Source organism: Nerophis ophidion, linkage group LG01, assembly GCF_033978795.1.
Source record: "Nerophis ophidion isolate RoL-2023_Sa linkage group LG01, RoL_Noph_v1.0, whole genome shotgun sequence".
In the NCBI taxonomy this organism is placed as follows: domain Eukaryota; kingdom Metazoa; phylum Chordata; class Actinopteri; order Syngnathiformes; family Syngnathidae; genus Nerophis; species Nerophis ophidion.
The window spans coordinates 43,402,818-43,420,507 of record NC_084611.1 but is presented as its reverse complement, the minus strand read 5'-3'; positions in this window follow the sequence as shown (position 1 = coordinate 43,420,507).

Here is a 17,690-nt window from a genome sequence, read left to right as displayed (position 1 = left end):
AACTTATTAGGGTGTTACCATTTAGTGGTCAATTGTACGGAATATGTACTGTACTGTGCAATCTACTAATACAAGTTTCAATCGATCAATCAAAAGTGTAAAGGAAAAAAGACACTTTTTATTTCAACCGTACTTCCTGTCAAAAGCCTAAAGAATGATCGCACAGTTCCTGTCTTCACAATAAAAGTGCCGCTCCATCGCGCCTGCGCCAACAAAATAAGAGTCTCCGAAAGTCAGCACAAACAAGCTAGCAAACTACGGAGTTTGCCGCCAATGTATTTCTTGTAAAGTGCATAAAAACGAATATGGAAGCTGGACAAATAAGATGCCAAAAACCAACGACTTTCATGTGGTATTAGACGGAAAGGAGGAACTTTTTTTCCCACCCATTTGAAAACCTGGACGTCTGATTCCAATCAATGCAAGTCATCAGAATCAGGTAATACACCAACTTATATTCTTGTCTTCATGAAAGATAGGAATCTATGTGTTAAACATGGATGTATATTCATTAAAACACCTTCAAGATGTGAACAAAGACGGCAAAATAAATAAATATAAATTATATACTGTATATATAAATGTATGTATATATATATATATAAATGTATGTATATATATATCCATCCATTTTCTACCGCTTATTCCCTTTCGGGGTCGCGATATATATATATATGTATAAATGATATGTGTGTGTATGTATATATGAGGTAGATCACCTCGACTTGGTCATTTACTAAGTAATTGATAAACGTTGAAAAACTTATTGGGGTGTTACCATTTAGTGGTCAATTGTACGGAATATGTACTGTACTGTACAATCTACTAATACATGTTTTAATCAATCAATCAATGAATCAATCAAATCAATGAATGCCTATTGAGGCTATGGTGCTGTTAAGTTATTGTGGCTCAATGTGCCATTTTTTTTATTTTTTTTTAATGTACTATTATTTAATATATATTATTGTTTTAGTTGCTTAAGAGATATTCCTGGCTCTGAATTCGCTCATTGCTATTTTTATGTTTTTGTGCATTATTTGTTGCTGTAATCAGGTTACTCATCAGTTAATCATTATTTGAGTAGTTTTTTCACAACATACTTTTTACTTTTACTCAAGTAAATATTTGGGTGACTACTCCTTACTTTTACTTGAGTAATACATCTCTAAAGTAACTGTACTCTTACTTGAGTACAATTTCTGGCTACTCTACCCACCTCTGCCTGCCGTTGATTGGCAGCTGGTCCACACCTGCTGCCAATCAACATGTATCCAATTTATAGTTTGTCTCGAGCACTCTTCAGGGCTCGATGATAATTATATGTTTGGAACTTCTGTTGACAAGACTGCTTCATGTTTTTGTTTGATGAGAATTAAAGTCATCTTACCTGCTTTCAGCTCTCCTGGTTCTCGCATCATTGGGGTAACAAAACGGCAGCCATGCGGTTTCCTAACAGTATCATCGAGCCTGTCTGTTGTTACCCCGCGAGAACTCCTGTCGGCGATGCACAGCCGACGTTCTGGACCGCCCAATTCATGGAGGACTTGAAAGCCAGGTTTGTGTGGCCCCAGCCCACACCAGGCTCGGACCTTCTCCCTCCGCCTCAACCACCGGTTCCGGCTCTCCGACCGGCGCGGCCACCGCTGCCTTCCCTCTCAGCTCTCCCGGTTCTCAAATCATTGGGGTTACAAAAGGGCAACCATGCGGTTTCCTAACAGTGTTTGTTCTATTTTAGGCCACAGTAAAACAAAGAAAATATTCTGAATTGTCTTTATTTTATTGTTTTTCAATGCCCACATGTGCACAGATTTTCCCTGAGCTAAAATGAGTTTGACACCAAATAATCACTTGATTAAAATACTTTTACAGTAGTGTTTTGTTTAGCTATATCTAAACACAGTGTTACTGATCAAATGTGTGTAATGTTACAGCGGCCAAATATATAAAATATACCTGTTAAATAAACCTCTGTCTTATTTTTAATGAATATTTAGGCCTGCTACGTTAGTGTATCTTAATGTTGGTTTTTATGATGATAGTTGGGGGAAAGATTTTGAGAACCGTTGTATGACAGTATTTGGCAAACTGTTATACAAACCCCGTTTCCATATGAGTTGGGAAATTGTGTTAGATGTAAATATAAACGGAACACAATGATTTGCAAATCCTTTTCAACCCATATTCAATTGAATGCACTACAAAGACAACATATTTGATGTTCCAACTCATAAACCTTGTTTTTTTTTTTTTGCAAAAAATGTTTTACTTAGAATTTCATGGCTGCAACATGTGACAAAGTAGTTAGGAAAGGGCATGTTCACCACTGTGTTACATCACCTTTTCTTTTAACAACACTCAATAAATGTTTGGGAACTGAGGAAACTAATTGTTGAAGCTTTGAAAGTGGAGTTCTTTCTCATTCTTGTTTTTTGTAGAGCTTCAGTCGTCCAACAGTCCGAGGTCTCCGCTGTCGTATTTTACGCTTCATAATGCGCCACACATTTTTGATGGGAGGTGGGTCTGGACTGCAGGCGGGCCAGGAAAGTACCCGCACTCTTATTTATGAAGCTACGCAGTTGTAACACGTGCTGAACGTGGCTTGGCATTGTATTGCTGAAATAAGCAGGGGCGTCCATGAAAAAGACAGCGCGTAGATGGCAGCATATGTTGTTCCAGAACCTGTATGTACCTTTCAGCATTAATGGTGCCTTCACAGATGTGTATGTTACCCATGCCTTGGGCACTAATCCACCCCCATACCATCACAAATGCTGGCTTTTGAACTTTGCGTCCATAACAGTCTGGATGGTTCGCTTCCCGTTTGGTCCGGGTGACACGATGTCGAATATTTCCAAAAACAATTTAAAATGTGGACTCGTCAGACCACAGAACACTTTTCCATTTTGCAGCAGTCCATCTTAGATGATCTCGGGCCCAGAAAAGCCAGCGAACTTTCTGGATGTTGTTGATAAATGGCTTTCGCTTTGCATAGTAGAGCTTTAACTTGCACTTACAGATGTAGCGAGGAACTGTATTTAGTGACAGTGGTTTTCTGAAGTGTTCCTGAGCCCATATTGGGATAGCCTTCAGAGATTGACGTCGGTTTTTGATACAGTGCCATCTGAGGGATCGAAGGTCAAAGTCATTCAATGTTGGTTTCCGGCCATGACGCTTACGTGGAGTGATTTCTCCAGATTCGCTGAACCTTTTGATGAAATTATGGACCGTAAATGTTGAAATCCCTAAATTTCTTGCAATTGCACTTTGAGAAACGTTGTTCTTAAACTGTTTGACTATTTGCTCACGCAGTTGTGGACAGAAGGGTGTACCTCGCCCTATCCTTTCTTGTGAAAGACTGAGCATTTTTTGGGAAGCTGTTTTTATACCCAATCATGGCACCCACCTGTTCCCAATTAGCCTGCACACCTGTGGGATGTTCCAAATAAGTGTTTGATGAGCATTCCTCAACTTTATCAGTATTTATTGCCACCTCTCCCAAATTCTTTGTCACAAGTTGCTGCCTTCAAATTCTAAAGTTAATGATTATTTGCAAAAAAAAAACAAAAAAAATGTTTATCAGTTTGAACATCAAATATGTTGTCTTTGTAGTGCATTCAACTGAATATGGGTTGAAAGGGATTTGCAAATCATTGTATTCTGTTTATATGTACATCTAACACATTTTCCCAACTTGTATTCTTCTTTTGGGTGCAATAACCCATTTCACCAACCACCCTGTTTTTTCATGTTGAAGTTCATGTATATATTCATTTCACCCACTGTATAGAGTCACATTTGTACAGAGTGTATAGGGCGTACATTTGCACAGAGCGTACATTGTACAGAGGGCATTGAGTGTACACTGTTCTCTTCCACACCTTTCTTTGCACTTCTATATTTTTATATATTTACACATTGTTTTCTTGCATGCACACATCGCACTGTGTGGAATGGCCTCAATCTCGTTACCCTGCATAGTGACAATAAAGCTGATGGGCTTTATTGCTGTGGGCCTCTTTGGGGATGTCTTAGAGCCGTCCCTTGAGATGGGGGCTATGAGTAGCTGTGCAGCTACTTCTAACTCCAGTGGATCTGCCACAGTTGCCGCCGTCCACCCCGGTGGGCCCTTCCAGGCAGCATGCTCCTCTGGCTTTGCCCACGCCGGCAGATGAGCCGCCTACTCTTCTGGCTCCACCCAGGCCGGCAGATGACACTTAAGTGGGGCGGCATGGCGTAGTGGGTAGAGCGGCCGGCCAGGAACCTGAGGGTTGCAGGTTCGCTTCCCACCTATTGACATCCAAAAAATCGCTGCCGTTGTGTCCTTGGGCAGGACACTTCACCCTTTGCCCCCGGTGCCGCTCACACCGGTGAATGAATGATGAGGGACCGTAGGCGCAAACTGGCGGCCACGCTTCCGTCAGTCTACCTCAGGGCAGCTGTGGCTACTGGTGTAGCTTACCACCACCAGGTGTGAATGAATCAAATCAAATCAACTTTAATTATACAGCACATTTAAAATTTACCACAGGGGTAGCCAAAGTGCTGTACAATAGGCAGGTTAAAAGATAATACGAGGACCGAGCAAACAACATAACACAAAAAAACATAAAACCAGGTTCACAGCAGGTGTATAATGGGGCGCTATTGCAGGATGGATATCACTTAGTGTTAAAAGCCAAGGAATAAAAGTATGTTTTTAAGAGAGATTTAAAAACAGGAAGAGAGGAGGCTTGTCTAACACTCAGAGGTAGGTCGTTCCAGAGCTTGGGAGCAGCAGCAGCGAGAGCTCTGTCACCTCTAAGCTTCAGCCTTGTGTCAGGGACCGTCAGTAGCAGCTGATCGGCTGATCTTAGGGATCGGGTGGGGCATTAAGGCTGAAGGAGGTCGGAGAGATATGTTGGCGCGAGGTTGTTCAGACATTTAAAAACAAAGAGAAAGAGTTTAAAATTGATTCGATAACGCACAGGGAGCCAGTGAAGGGACGCTAATATAGGGGTGATGTGCTCACGTCTGCGGGTCTGTGTTAGCAGACGAGCAGCAGAGTTTTGCACGAGCTGCAGGCGGGCGAGGGAGGCCTGGCTAATGACTACATACAGGGCATTGCAGTAGTCTAAACGATTCGAGATGAAGGCGTGAATTAATTTCTCGAGGTCATGTCCTGACAGAAGCGGTTTCACTTTTGCTAGTTGGCGTAATTGATAAAAGCTAAGCGACGCTGCTGATTTGTTTTCAAATTTAAAATCTGAGTCGAACTTTACCCCCAGGTTTGTGACACAGTCGCTGTGATACGTTGGAGAGCGACTTGGACCAAACAACATAACTTCTGTTTTGTCTTCATTTAGACTCAGGAAGTTAGCTGAAAGCCAGGCTTTGATGTCGCGTAGGCAGTCAATGAGACGTTGAACTGTGTTGTTTTGTGCCATGGGAAAATAGATCTGGCAATCATCGGCATAAAAATGAAATTCAATACAATGTTGAGTCTTACTTCTCTGTGAGCGCTGTGAGTGTCAGAAAAGCGCGACATAAATCTAAGTTTTTGGGGGGTTTTTGAGTGTCGTACGTGCGTGAAAATGTTTTAAATTCTGTTTTTCTCTAAGATTATATTTCTCTTCTTTTGTTGAGAAGAATTGTTGCATATTCTCAAGTAGCAGATTGTAGTTTGCTTTGTGCATAATTTTAGCTGTTTGCAAATTAACCATGAGGTGGGATTTCAGTATTTTCAATTCAATGAAAAAAGGGAGTACGTGTAATTCTAACTCAGATGTGTCAAACTAATTTTAGATCGGGGGCCACATGAAGAAAAATCTACTCCCAAGTGGGCCGGACTGGTGAAATCACGGCACGATAACTTAAAAATAAAGACAACTTCCGATTGTTTTTGTTGTTTAAAAATAGTACAAGCACATTCTGAAATTGTGCAAATCATAATGCTTTTGTTTTTTGTTTACAATTACCCTTTATGGTTAATAGTATTTATACTTTATTTGTCCTTATTGATATTTTCTGAATAAATTATGTGATAATGTTCATCAGTCAACTCCATCCATCCATTAACTAGCGCTTATTCCCTTTGGGGTCGCGCGGGGGGGGGGCCGCTGGTGCCTATCTCAGCTACAGTCGGGCGGAAGGCGGGGTAGATTAGATTAGATTAGATTAGATAGTACTTTATTTATTCCGTCAGGAGAGTTCCTTCAGGAAAATTACAATTTTCAGCACAATCCCATTCAAGATCAGACAAACATTACAGGGAGACAGAACAGGATCGCTGACGGGTCTGCCGGCTTCCAGCGCCCCTTACAAAAAAGATGACATACAGGTAAAGGGGGGGGCGGGGGGCAGAAAAGAATAAAAGATTAAAATAAAATAAAATAAAAATCGGTCTTAGCCTGGGCCAAGGGGAAAAATAATAAAAAAATTTAAAAAAAACGACGCATAGCCATAGTACACATCCCTCTTACATGTGTGTAATAAAGTACTATCTGATCTAAGAGGGAAACATCAAAGAACACAGAGGACATTAAATACATTAAAGCAGCAGATACAACCAGACACTTCTACATACAGCTATGAATAAAAAGTAAAATAAACATATACACTGTGGTGGCCTCTGCGGTGTTCCACGCCATTGTCCGCTGGGGAGGAGGGAGCTTGGCCAGAGACAGGAGCAGACCCAACAAAGCAACCAAGACAGCCGACTCCACTCTCGGCCAGTGTCCAGTCCGCATGGATGAGCGAGGATACGTCCAAGGTGACTGAGGTGTCCGACACCTGCTCACCCAGTGGAGACACCGCGAAGCCTCTCCGTCCCAGCGCTCAGTGCTAGCTCCGCAGCCCTGTCCCCTCATCCGCATCTCCTCCAGTCCCTCCAAACAGACTCCGGTGTAGCAGAGACCCAGCAGATGGTCTCCATGGCCAAAAGGCTCCCGGGAGGCAGATCCAGAAGTCCACAAAAAAAGCACCACAGAGGTCACGAAAGTGCCACCCCTTGTCACACAGTTCCCAAGGGTCCCGGACCAAAATGCAAAAAAATATAATACCACATGAAAACAAGAGGGAAACACAAAAGGATTACACAAGAGCACAGAGCTCCTGCCTACAGCAGCCACTACAGCAGCGCCATCTTGGGAAAAAAAAAAAAAAAGGGACAAGTCGCCACCTCATCGCAGTCAGCTCATTGATGTTAATTTTCAATATATCTAGCTAAAAAAATTATATCGAAATCAAATTACAGGATGTTATTTATGTAGTTTGATAATTTTCCTCGCCTGATGTAGTAACATAATGTGGTTTATTTTGTACGTATGTAGCATCATCTACAAAGATACAAATGATATCTATTGCGACATCTAGTGGACACATTTAGACCAGCTGTCTCTTTCATTCAAAAATTTCTGGTTATTTTTCATACTTAGCAACAATCTCATCCTGCGGACCGGATAAAACCTGTTCTTGGGCCTGATCCGGCCCTCGGCCGTACGTTTGACACCCCTGTTCTAACTGATCTTTTTTGTAACATGGTTAGTGAATGAAGTGTACATGGAATAAGGAGCGTTCAATAATCCTGTTGATTTTAAGTTATAATTACTGCACTGTACTGCAAAACAAAGTATAACACACTAAGCCTGGGCCCCTGGAGAGAGGGTCCAGACTGAGGCCAAGGTAAAAAAATAAAAACCTCATAGCCATAGTACACATAAACATGTATGTAAGAGGGAAACATTAAAGACAATAAAAGAGCAGAGCTGATGCAACCAGCCACTTCTACACACCGCCACAAAGGTAAAAAAAAAAAAAAAACATGCACTGTGGTGGCCTCTGTGGTGTTCCATGCCATTGTCTGAAGGGGGAGGGGGAGCAAAGCCAGAGACAGGAGCAGACCCAACAAAGCAACCAAGAGAGCCGACTCCACCCTTGGCTGTCCACCAACTCTCGGCCAGTGTCCAGTCCGCATGAAGGAGCGAAGATACGTCCAAAGAGACTGAGGTGTCCGATACCTGCTCATTCAGCCAAGACACAGTGAATGGTAAATGGTAAATGGGTTGTACTTGTATAGCGCCTTTCTACCCCTTTTTAAGGAGCCCAAAGCGCTATGACAGTATTTCCACATTCGCCCATTCACACACACATGCACACACTGATGGCGGGAGCTGCCATGCAAGGCGCTAACCAGGACCCATCAGGATCAAGGTTGAAGTGTCTTGCCCAAGGACACAACGGACGTGACTAGGATGGTAGAAGGTGGGGATTGAACCAGTAACCCTCAGATTGCTGGCACAGCCACCCTACCAACTTCGCCACGCCGTCCCCTGTGAAGCTTTTCCGTACCGGCGCTCAGTGCCAGCTCCGCAACCTTGTCTCTTCATCCGCATCTCCTCCAGTCTCTTCAAACGGACTCTGGTGTGGCAGACACCCAGCAGCTGGTCTCCATGGCCGAAAGGCTCCCGGGAGGTCACGACAGTCAAAGGAAAAAGTCAATCAATCTTCCAACATTGAACCACTTGAACCAATTAGTTTTAGTTTGAGAATTTTTTAGCACAAGAAACCACCTGCTGGCCAAATGTATAATTACAAACAGCTGTATCCTAACCACATAATGTGTGGTTTTTCCCCATTCCTATTTGTACTTTGTTTTTCTCTTAGTCTTTTTTTCATGGCAACCTTTTATCGCTGTCGCATTTTACTATTTTTGGGACTTTTATCACACCTGTGCACATGTGTTCTCTTCGCAGTGATGGGCAAGCTACTTGGAGAATGTAGTAAGCTAAGCTGCAAGTTACTCTTGATTAAATGTTGCTAAGCTACAGGGGAAGCTATCCACAGACAATTGGTGCAAGCTACACTACAAACTACACGGCAGAAGTAGCTTGCTGCATTAAAGCTACATTGTATAAACATATAACTTAATGTACAACTTTCCACCAAAAGAGAAAAAATGCTCGATTTGTTTATTAAAATAAACATTAGCTAGAAACATGGCCTTTGTGTGGCTTTTTAACATTTATTTTAAATTGCATACCATGTACAAATGAGGGGAAAATACATTAAACAAATGAAATAAAAGTCAGTGACACAATAATAATGATTAATAATAAACAAAATAATATATACTCTAATGGAGACTTTTCAGCACAGGATAAATTACTGTTTTAACAGAAACCACAGTGGTAAAATAACAATAACCTGGCCAAAGGAACAAACTATTTGTCTCACAAAAGAGACATTAAAGGGGAATTGCACTTTTTTGGAATTTTGCCTATCGTTCACAATCATTGTGAAAGACAAGACTACAGATTTTTTTTTTTTAATGCATTCGAACTTGTAAATACATGTCAGTTTACAGCGAGGCCAACAGGAGGTCCTCTATTCTGCTGAAAACCCCCAATAAATAACCATCCAAAAAGCACCAACAATACTCTATTTACATTTTGTGACTTGAATATTAACCAAGTATTTGTAATATTGTTGTTATAAGCGCTAATGCAGACACACGAGTTATAGCGGCAACGTGATCACCAGTTTATGCCGCTATGTTTAGTGGTCAGCTGTTTCCTCGCTTCCCTGCTCCTTGGATGTTTGTTGTAGATTATAAATCATGCATCTTCCCCAGATAGAAGAAGGCTAAAGCAAATTCCAACAAGTTGGTACATTTTGACAGCCAATTTAGACCCGGGAATGCCGAGAACAACACGAAAAGTATAAATCGAAATATTGAGCAACTTAATACAGATATTACATAGGTCATAATGGAAGCAACCAAACAGAGCATACCAAGGAGTAGAATAAGGAAAGCGTGCACAGACGCAATAAAAGAACGAAATAAAGCATTTAGAATAATAAGAAGAACACATAACTTTCAGGATATGATTCTGTATAAGAGGCACTAAGCTAAAGTAAGGAACGTTATTAAAAATAGGAGAAAAGAAAATTGGATAACATGTATGAATATGAATATGAAAATTGTATGACCTTTTCTTTGAATTAAATGAATATTGAAACAGTTTAAAAATACAACCCCAGGAAAAGACCAGGTGAGTTACCAAATGATCAAAAACGTAGGTAACATAGGCAAAGAAGTGGTGTTGAAATTATATGATAGGAAAATTACCAGCTGAGTGGAAATAAGATGCAATAATTCCAATATACAAACCAGGAAAAGACCCTGAAGAGGCAGGTAATTATAGGCCTATAGCGTTGACTTCAAATTTGGGCAAAGTTATGGAAAAAATTTATAATAAAAGACTAGTAAATTATTCGACTTTTCCAGGGTGTAACCGCCTTTCACCCGAATGAAGCTGAGATAGGCTCCAGCGACCCCAAAAGGGACAAGCAGTATAAAATGGATGGATGGATAGTATATTATTTAGAGTCAAAATAAATAATAAAAAAACTATCAAAGTGGATTTCGTAGAGCAAATTAGAAATTAGAATAGTCCCAAATTAGGAAAGGACAAATTGATATAGTTGCAGTATTTTTGACATAGATAAAGCTCATATGTTGTGGAAACAGGGATTGCTGATTAGATTAAATACAATTGGGATTAAAGGTACAATGTAGAGATGGATAACATACTTCTTAACAATCAATCAATCAATGTTTATTTATCTTGCCCTAAATCACAAGTGCCTCAAAGGGCTGCACAAACCACAACATCCTCGGTAGGGCCCACATAAGGGCAAGGAAAAACTCACCCCAGTGGGACGTCGACCATGATGACTATGAGAAACATTGGAGAGGACCACATATGAGGTCCGATGGGGTATTCATATGGATATTAAAGTCCCACATTATAATTATATTATTGGCGTGCGTCACTACATCAGCAACGAACTCTGAGAATTCACTGATAAAGTCTGAATAGGGCCCTAGGGGGGCGGTAGATAACAGCCAGGTAATGAGGTAGCGGTGTGACAGACCTCACAGTGAGCACCTCAAACGATTTATATTTATTATTTAGGTTAGGACTAAGATTAAAGTTTTAATTGTATATTAGTGCGACCCCCCCCCACTCCTTTTAAAGGGACGGGCAATATGCGCATTCGTATAGTTAAGAGGAGAAGCCTCATTTAGCGCCAAAAAGTTGTCTGGTTTAAGCCAGGTTTTGCTGAGACCGATGACGTTAAGATTGTTGTCTCTAATGACCTCATTAACTAATAACGTTTTGGGAGAAATCTATCTTATGTTTAAAAAGCCCATATAATAGGTAGTGGGCTGTTTCAAGGAGTTTTTGATCAAATTATCCGGAGTATCAATATTAATAATGTTGCGTTTATTATGCGTAGTGGACTTAAAATAATTACTACCATATCTCGGAATTGATATGACGGGTATTTTCAGATTGTTTGCTTGGTGCTGCGATAAACTGAACGCATCGTAATTTGCCACCTCAGTCGAACGCATGACCAACTCTGGCACAGTCAAAGCAGTAAAAACATTACGTGAGTTTGTATTATTCTAAGAAAATTGCTATGTGTGCAGGGATTATCCAGCCTGGCGCTGGCTAGTTCTAATTTAACTGACTCCTCACCCAGACTAGCAGGCTCTGTAATTGCCTGTGACCGGGCTTGCTCTAGTGCAGTTAGTCAAGTGTGACTCAAACAGAAATCTATGTAACTAGGCAAGATGATAGCGCCTTCCCGGTTAGGGTGAAGGCAGTCTCTCATCAGCAAGCCAGGTTTGCCCCAGAAGGAGGGCCAATTATCAATATACGTTAGTCCCTGTTGTCTACAGAAGCTAGCCAGCCACTTACTAAGCGAGACTAATCTGCTATGTCTCTCATCATTGCCTCTCTTACTCGATGCCTGCACATCTTTCTAGCGAGATCACAAGTCCTGGCTATGTTTCTTTGTAATCTCTGATTGTCTCATCCTAGTGTTATTAGAGCCAACGTGTACAACTATGTTCGCATAACTAGTGGTGCGATTAGCCTGTCGTTCGTGGTTACTAGGCCTGTTGCGAGTTAGCTCCCTAAGATTAGCTTCAATGTCAGGTCCTCTGGCCCCTGGAATACACTTAATTGTGGCTGGTTTACTAAGCTTTATGTTTCGGGTGATGGAGTCCCCTATGACTAAAGTGTGGTGCCCGGTAGACTGGGGTGTAGGACTAGCTAAAGGGCTAAATCTATTATGCGTCTCAACCGGTACACCGTAGCTTGTAGGCCGCATAGGGCTGCTACAAGCTGGGCTAGTTAGCCTGCTACAGCTAACGCTAGCAGATGTGTCCGCAACATCTAAAGTTACGAAATTACACTGCTCTAACTGGCAGACACGGCTCTCCAGCAGAGCCAACCTATCCATGAGTAAGGTGCACAAAGCGCAGGAAGCCATACTCACAGAACTTTCTGTCGCCGAATGGAGTGCCAGCTGTCTTCGGGAAGTGGTGGTCACATAGGAACATTTTATACATCATACAAACAAGTAACTATTGATCATTTACCTAATGTTTAATCTTCTTTGTTGGTCAAAAAGTGTACGGCAGGGGTGTCCAAAGTGCGGCCAGGGGCCATTTGCGGCCCGCAGCTAATTGTTTAGTGGCCCGCCACACATTCTGAAGATGCTATTGCAAAAATAAATAAAAAAACACTAAGAAAAAGTATAATGAGGTGAAATCTAACGGGGAAAAGTTGCAATGTTGACACAATGCTGCCATGCAGGCTGTTTGTTTTTCTTTATTTTGCTCTTATTGCCAATGCTAAAAAAAAAAAAGTTACAATTTTTTTTATTTTTATAATGCATTATTGACCTATTTAAGGCTCCAATTACTTAAAATATTTCACTTTATAATGTTTTATGTGGAAAATATTATGTGCTTTTACTGTGTGGTTGCCATATAAAAACAGCGTTTTCTTTGACAAAAGAGCATAAGACAAACAAAAAAATTGTTCAAACGTAAACTCGACAGATATATCTGAAGTTGATCTCGTAACTTAAGTGTTGAAAATAAAACAAATAATAATCGAAATGTATCGCTGTATGAGTGGGGCACCTTTTGGATCCCAAAGATATTTAGTGGGATTTTATTTATTTTTTTCACTGTGATTACTCAGAAATAATAATACTGTCATGGTCCACGTCTTGGACCATGTCATATTCTGGGTTTTGTTCTGTTTTGTTATTACCCTGTGTTGTATTTGACATATTTGGTTCCCGGTGGCACTTCCTGTTTTGTTTCTGTTGTCCTGGTAACTCGTGAGTGTCACCTGTCTCTAGTTTGTTGTCTCGCACCTGATTTGTGATTATCTCCTTATTTAAGACCACCTTTGTTTGACACTCGTCCTTGGACTCTTGTTTGCTCCCACTCAACAGTTAATGCCGTTCGTCTTGCATCGTGGTAAAGACTACATTTGTTACTTGTTAGCTTCCACGCTATTCCTGTTTAGTTTTTGTCCCTAGTTTACATACTAGCGCTTTCTGTTTGTTTTGTCTAGTGCCTTTGTGCAAGTGCCTTTGTTTTTAGTTTGTTTTATTGTATAATAAATTATTATTCCTACCTTTACGCTGTGTCCATCTTCGCTGCACCCACGGGAGAACGCAAATCACGCCACAATGCCAGCAAAGCGTCACAGAAGAGTCCAAGCAAAGAAACGTTCTCTAGTAGCTGAAATAGAGGCTTTTGATGTGCTTACGGGGCAAATAGCCCAAGCGATGGAGGCGGGGACTTTCGCCATATGCCAGAGTGTATCTGGGAGCCCGGACATCTTCAGGCTTCACCCGACGCCTCTCGGCTCGATGCGGTGCCGCCTCGCCCGGCTCTCACGCGTCAGCAAGGGCGGAAGTCACGGAGTAAGGCTTCGCCTCGCGAAAGTGATGCGCCAGTCCCGCCATCTCGGCTTCAGGAACACAGCCACTTTCAACCCGTCCAGGACTCACCCTACACGTCTGGTATTCCTTTTTGTTATTCTTCTATTGACTCCCCCGGCTGGCTTGGTAGTCACGGACTGTGTGGCGCAGTGGGAGAGTGGCCGTGCGCAACCAGAGGGTCCCTGGTTCAATCCCCACTTAGTACCAACCTCGTTACGTCCGTTGTGTCCTTGAGCAAGACACTTCACCCTTGCTTCTGATGGGTGCTGGTTAGCGCCTTGCATGGCAGCTCCCTCCATCAGTGTGTGAATGTGTGTGTGAATGGGTAAATGTGGAAATAGTGTGAAAGCGCTTTGAGTACCTTGAAGGTAGAAAAGCGCTATACAAGTACAATCATTTATTTATTTATTTACTGCACCCGTGACGTCAGCCCTCTGACGTCCCCAGAACAGAGTGGGGATGTAGAATTTTTTTTAGAGCATGCACTCCCTCAGTCATCCACAGGGGACTTAAATGAAGCCATCATGCTTAAGGACATTTGCTTTCAGTCACAGTATAAATCTTTATTTTCTGGAACCCCACCACCTGTGACTTTGTCCCCTTCCCCAAAAACTTTTCCTCCCACCCTGTCTACCTCTTTTTGTTCCTCCCCCCACCCACCCCTAGAGGTAATTCCGGACCGTGGAGAGAGCGTCTGGCCTCCGCTTTTGGAAGGGGGGGCTACTACTGGTAGCGGTGCTACGGAGGTAGCACATCTGCGCTCAGCCAAGCCTCTACCTCCAATTAGACCACCTCCACCGGTCTTTCTTTCCGCCAGACCGCAACCTCCTGTGCGCCCTCCTCCACCGGTATTCCGGTTAGCTCCTCCTAGGCCGCCTCCACCGGTATTCCGGTTAGCACCTCCTAGGCCGCCTCCACCGGCATCACGGCTAGCTGTAGTAAGTCCTAGCCCAAGTCCTAGCCACAGTTCGAGTCCTTGTCCTTGTCCTAGCCATAGTCCCAGTCTTAGTCTTAGTCTTAGTTATAGTCCCAGTCTTAGTCATAGTCCCAGTCATAGTCATAGTTTGAGTCCAAGTCTTAGTCCGAGTCCGTGTCATACTCCTAGTCCAGGTCTGGATCCCATTCCAGCACCTGACTTCATGCTGGATCCTACTCCAGCACAGGACTGTATGCTGGATCCCACTCCAGCACAGGACTAAATGCTGGATCCCACTCCAGCACCTGACTTCATGCTGTATCCCACTCCAACACAGGACTCAATGCTGGATCCCACTCCAGCACAGGACTCAATGCTGGATTCCACTCCAGCACAGGACTCAATGCTGGATCCCACTCCAGCGCCTGACTTCATGTGCTGGATCCCACTCCAGCACAGGACTAAATGCTGGATCCCACTCCAGCACCTGACTTCATGCTGTATCCCACTCCAACACAGGACTCAATGCTGGATCCCACTCCAACACAGGACTCAATGCTGGATCCCACTCCAGCCCAGGACTCAATGCTGGATTCCACTCCAGCACTTACTCCTTGGCCGGCATCAGCACCTGCTCCTCGGCCGGCATCTGCACCTGCTCCTCGGCCGGCATCTGCACCTGCTCCTCGGCCTGCATCTGCTCCTCGGCTGACGCTCCAGGCTCCAGCGCTGGCTTTGCCTGCTGTTCCAGTACCTGTCTCCAAGGCGACGACAACGCCACCTGCTTGGGCTACAGCACCTGAACCATCTTCACCTGCTGCACTCGAAACTGCTTTGGCTGCAGTACCCCCACCTTCCTCGTCGGCAGCTTCCAAGCCCGCCATGACGACGGCGCCGAAGCGCCCACCTCCACGTCGGCCACGAGTGTGGCCTTGTCCTGGTCGTCCTTCTCGCCGGGCGCTTCCTCCTCCATGGGTGTGGCCTCTACGAGGTCGCCCTCCTCGTCGGGCGCGTCCTCCTCCACGTCGGTCACGGATATGGCCGTGCCCAGGTCGTCCTCCTAGCCGGGCGCCTCCTCCAAGTCGGCCACGGGTGTGGCCTCTACGAGGTCACCCTCCAAGACCTTTAGCGGATGGAACGCCGCCGCCGCCACCTGACCTGTCCTCGGTGGATTCGGGGACACGCGACCTGGCGACCGTCCACCGTGTCCTCCCTCCGCCCTCCCTTCATGTTTCGACTTTTTTGTGTGGGGGGGTTCATGCTAAACTCTTTGAGACATCTGGGATTTGTCCCTTGAGGGGAGGCTTATGTCATGGTCCACGTCTTGGAACATGTCATATTCTGGGTTTTGTTCTGTTTTGTTATTACCCTGTGTTATATTTGATGTCTTTGGTTCCTGGTGGCACTTCCTGTTTTGTTTCTGTTGTCATGGTAAGTCGTTAGTGTCACCTGTCTCCTGTTTGTTGTCGCGCAACTGATTTGTTATTATCTCTTTATTTAAGACCACCTTTGTTTGACACTCGTCCTTCGACTCTTGTTTGCTCCCACGCAACAGTTGACGCCGCTCGTCCTGCATTGTGGTAAAGACTACTTTTGTTACTTGTTAGCTTCCACGCTATTCCTGTTTAGTTTATGTCCCTAGTTTACATACTAGCGCTTTCTGTTTTTTTTGTCTAGTGCCTTTGTGCAAGTGCCTTTGTTTTTAGTTAGTTTTATTGTATAATAAATTATTATTCCTACCTTTACGCTGTGTCCATCTTCGCTGCACCCACGGGAGAATGCAAATCACGCCACGATGCCAGCAAAGCGTCACAAATACATTTAAATCAATAGTGTCCTGCATTATTGATCTTTTAAGGCTCCAATTACTTCAGATCAAACATTGCTTTCTGAATGTTTTGAGCAATGGAGGAAATACTGCATATTTCAGTTTTACTATAAAAAACAAAGTTGTCTTTGACTGAAAAGGCATAAAATCTTTTTTTTTTTAGCTTTATATCAACCTGAAGTTGATATAGAGATTTACTGTAAGCGTTACATAAAAAATGAAAAAAATAATTTGACTTATTTTTAACATATTAATGACGTAGACCCTCTATGGCAGGGATGTCCAAAGTGCAGCCCGGGGGCCATTTGCGGCCCACAGTTAATTGTTTACCGGCCCGCCAAACATTCTGGAAATGCTATTGCGAAATTATAAAAGAACATTAAAAATAATGGAATGAGGTGAAATCTCTCGAGAAAAAGTTGCAATGTTGACACAAATCTGCCAGGCAGGCGGTTTTTTTTCTTCTTTTGTCTTTATTTTATCATGTAAAAAACATCTTTACCATGAATTGATTAAGGTGGATAAGTTGAAAAAACTAATTGGGGTGTTACCATTCAGTGGTCAATTGTACGGAATATGTACTGTACTGTGCAATCTACTAATTACAAGTTTCAATCAATCAATTATTTATTTTTTATTTTTTTGCCATTGCTAAAAAAAAATAATGACAAAATCTATGTTATAATGAATTATTTTCAAAGCTCCAATTAGTTCAAATATTTCACTTGAAAATGTTTTATGTGGTACATATTGCACATATTGTGTAGTTGCCATATAAAAACAAAGTTTTATTTGACAAAAGAGCATAAAAACAAACTAAATATTAGTTTGAACATAAAATTGACGGATATATCTGAAGTTCATCTCGTAACGTAAGTGTAGAAAGTAAAAAAAAAAAAAAAAACCAATAAAAATGTATCACTTTATGAGTGGGGCATCTTTTGGATACCAAATATATTTAGAGGTATTTTAATTATCTTTTCACTGTGATTACTCAAAAATATTAAAGAATTAAAATCAATGGTGTCCTGCATTATTGATCTTTTAGGGCTCTAATTACTAAATACTGCATGTTTCAGTTTTACTATTAAAAAAACAAAGACGTTTTTGACAGAAAAGCCATAAACCTTTTTTTATTTTTTTTAA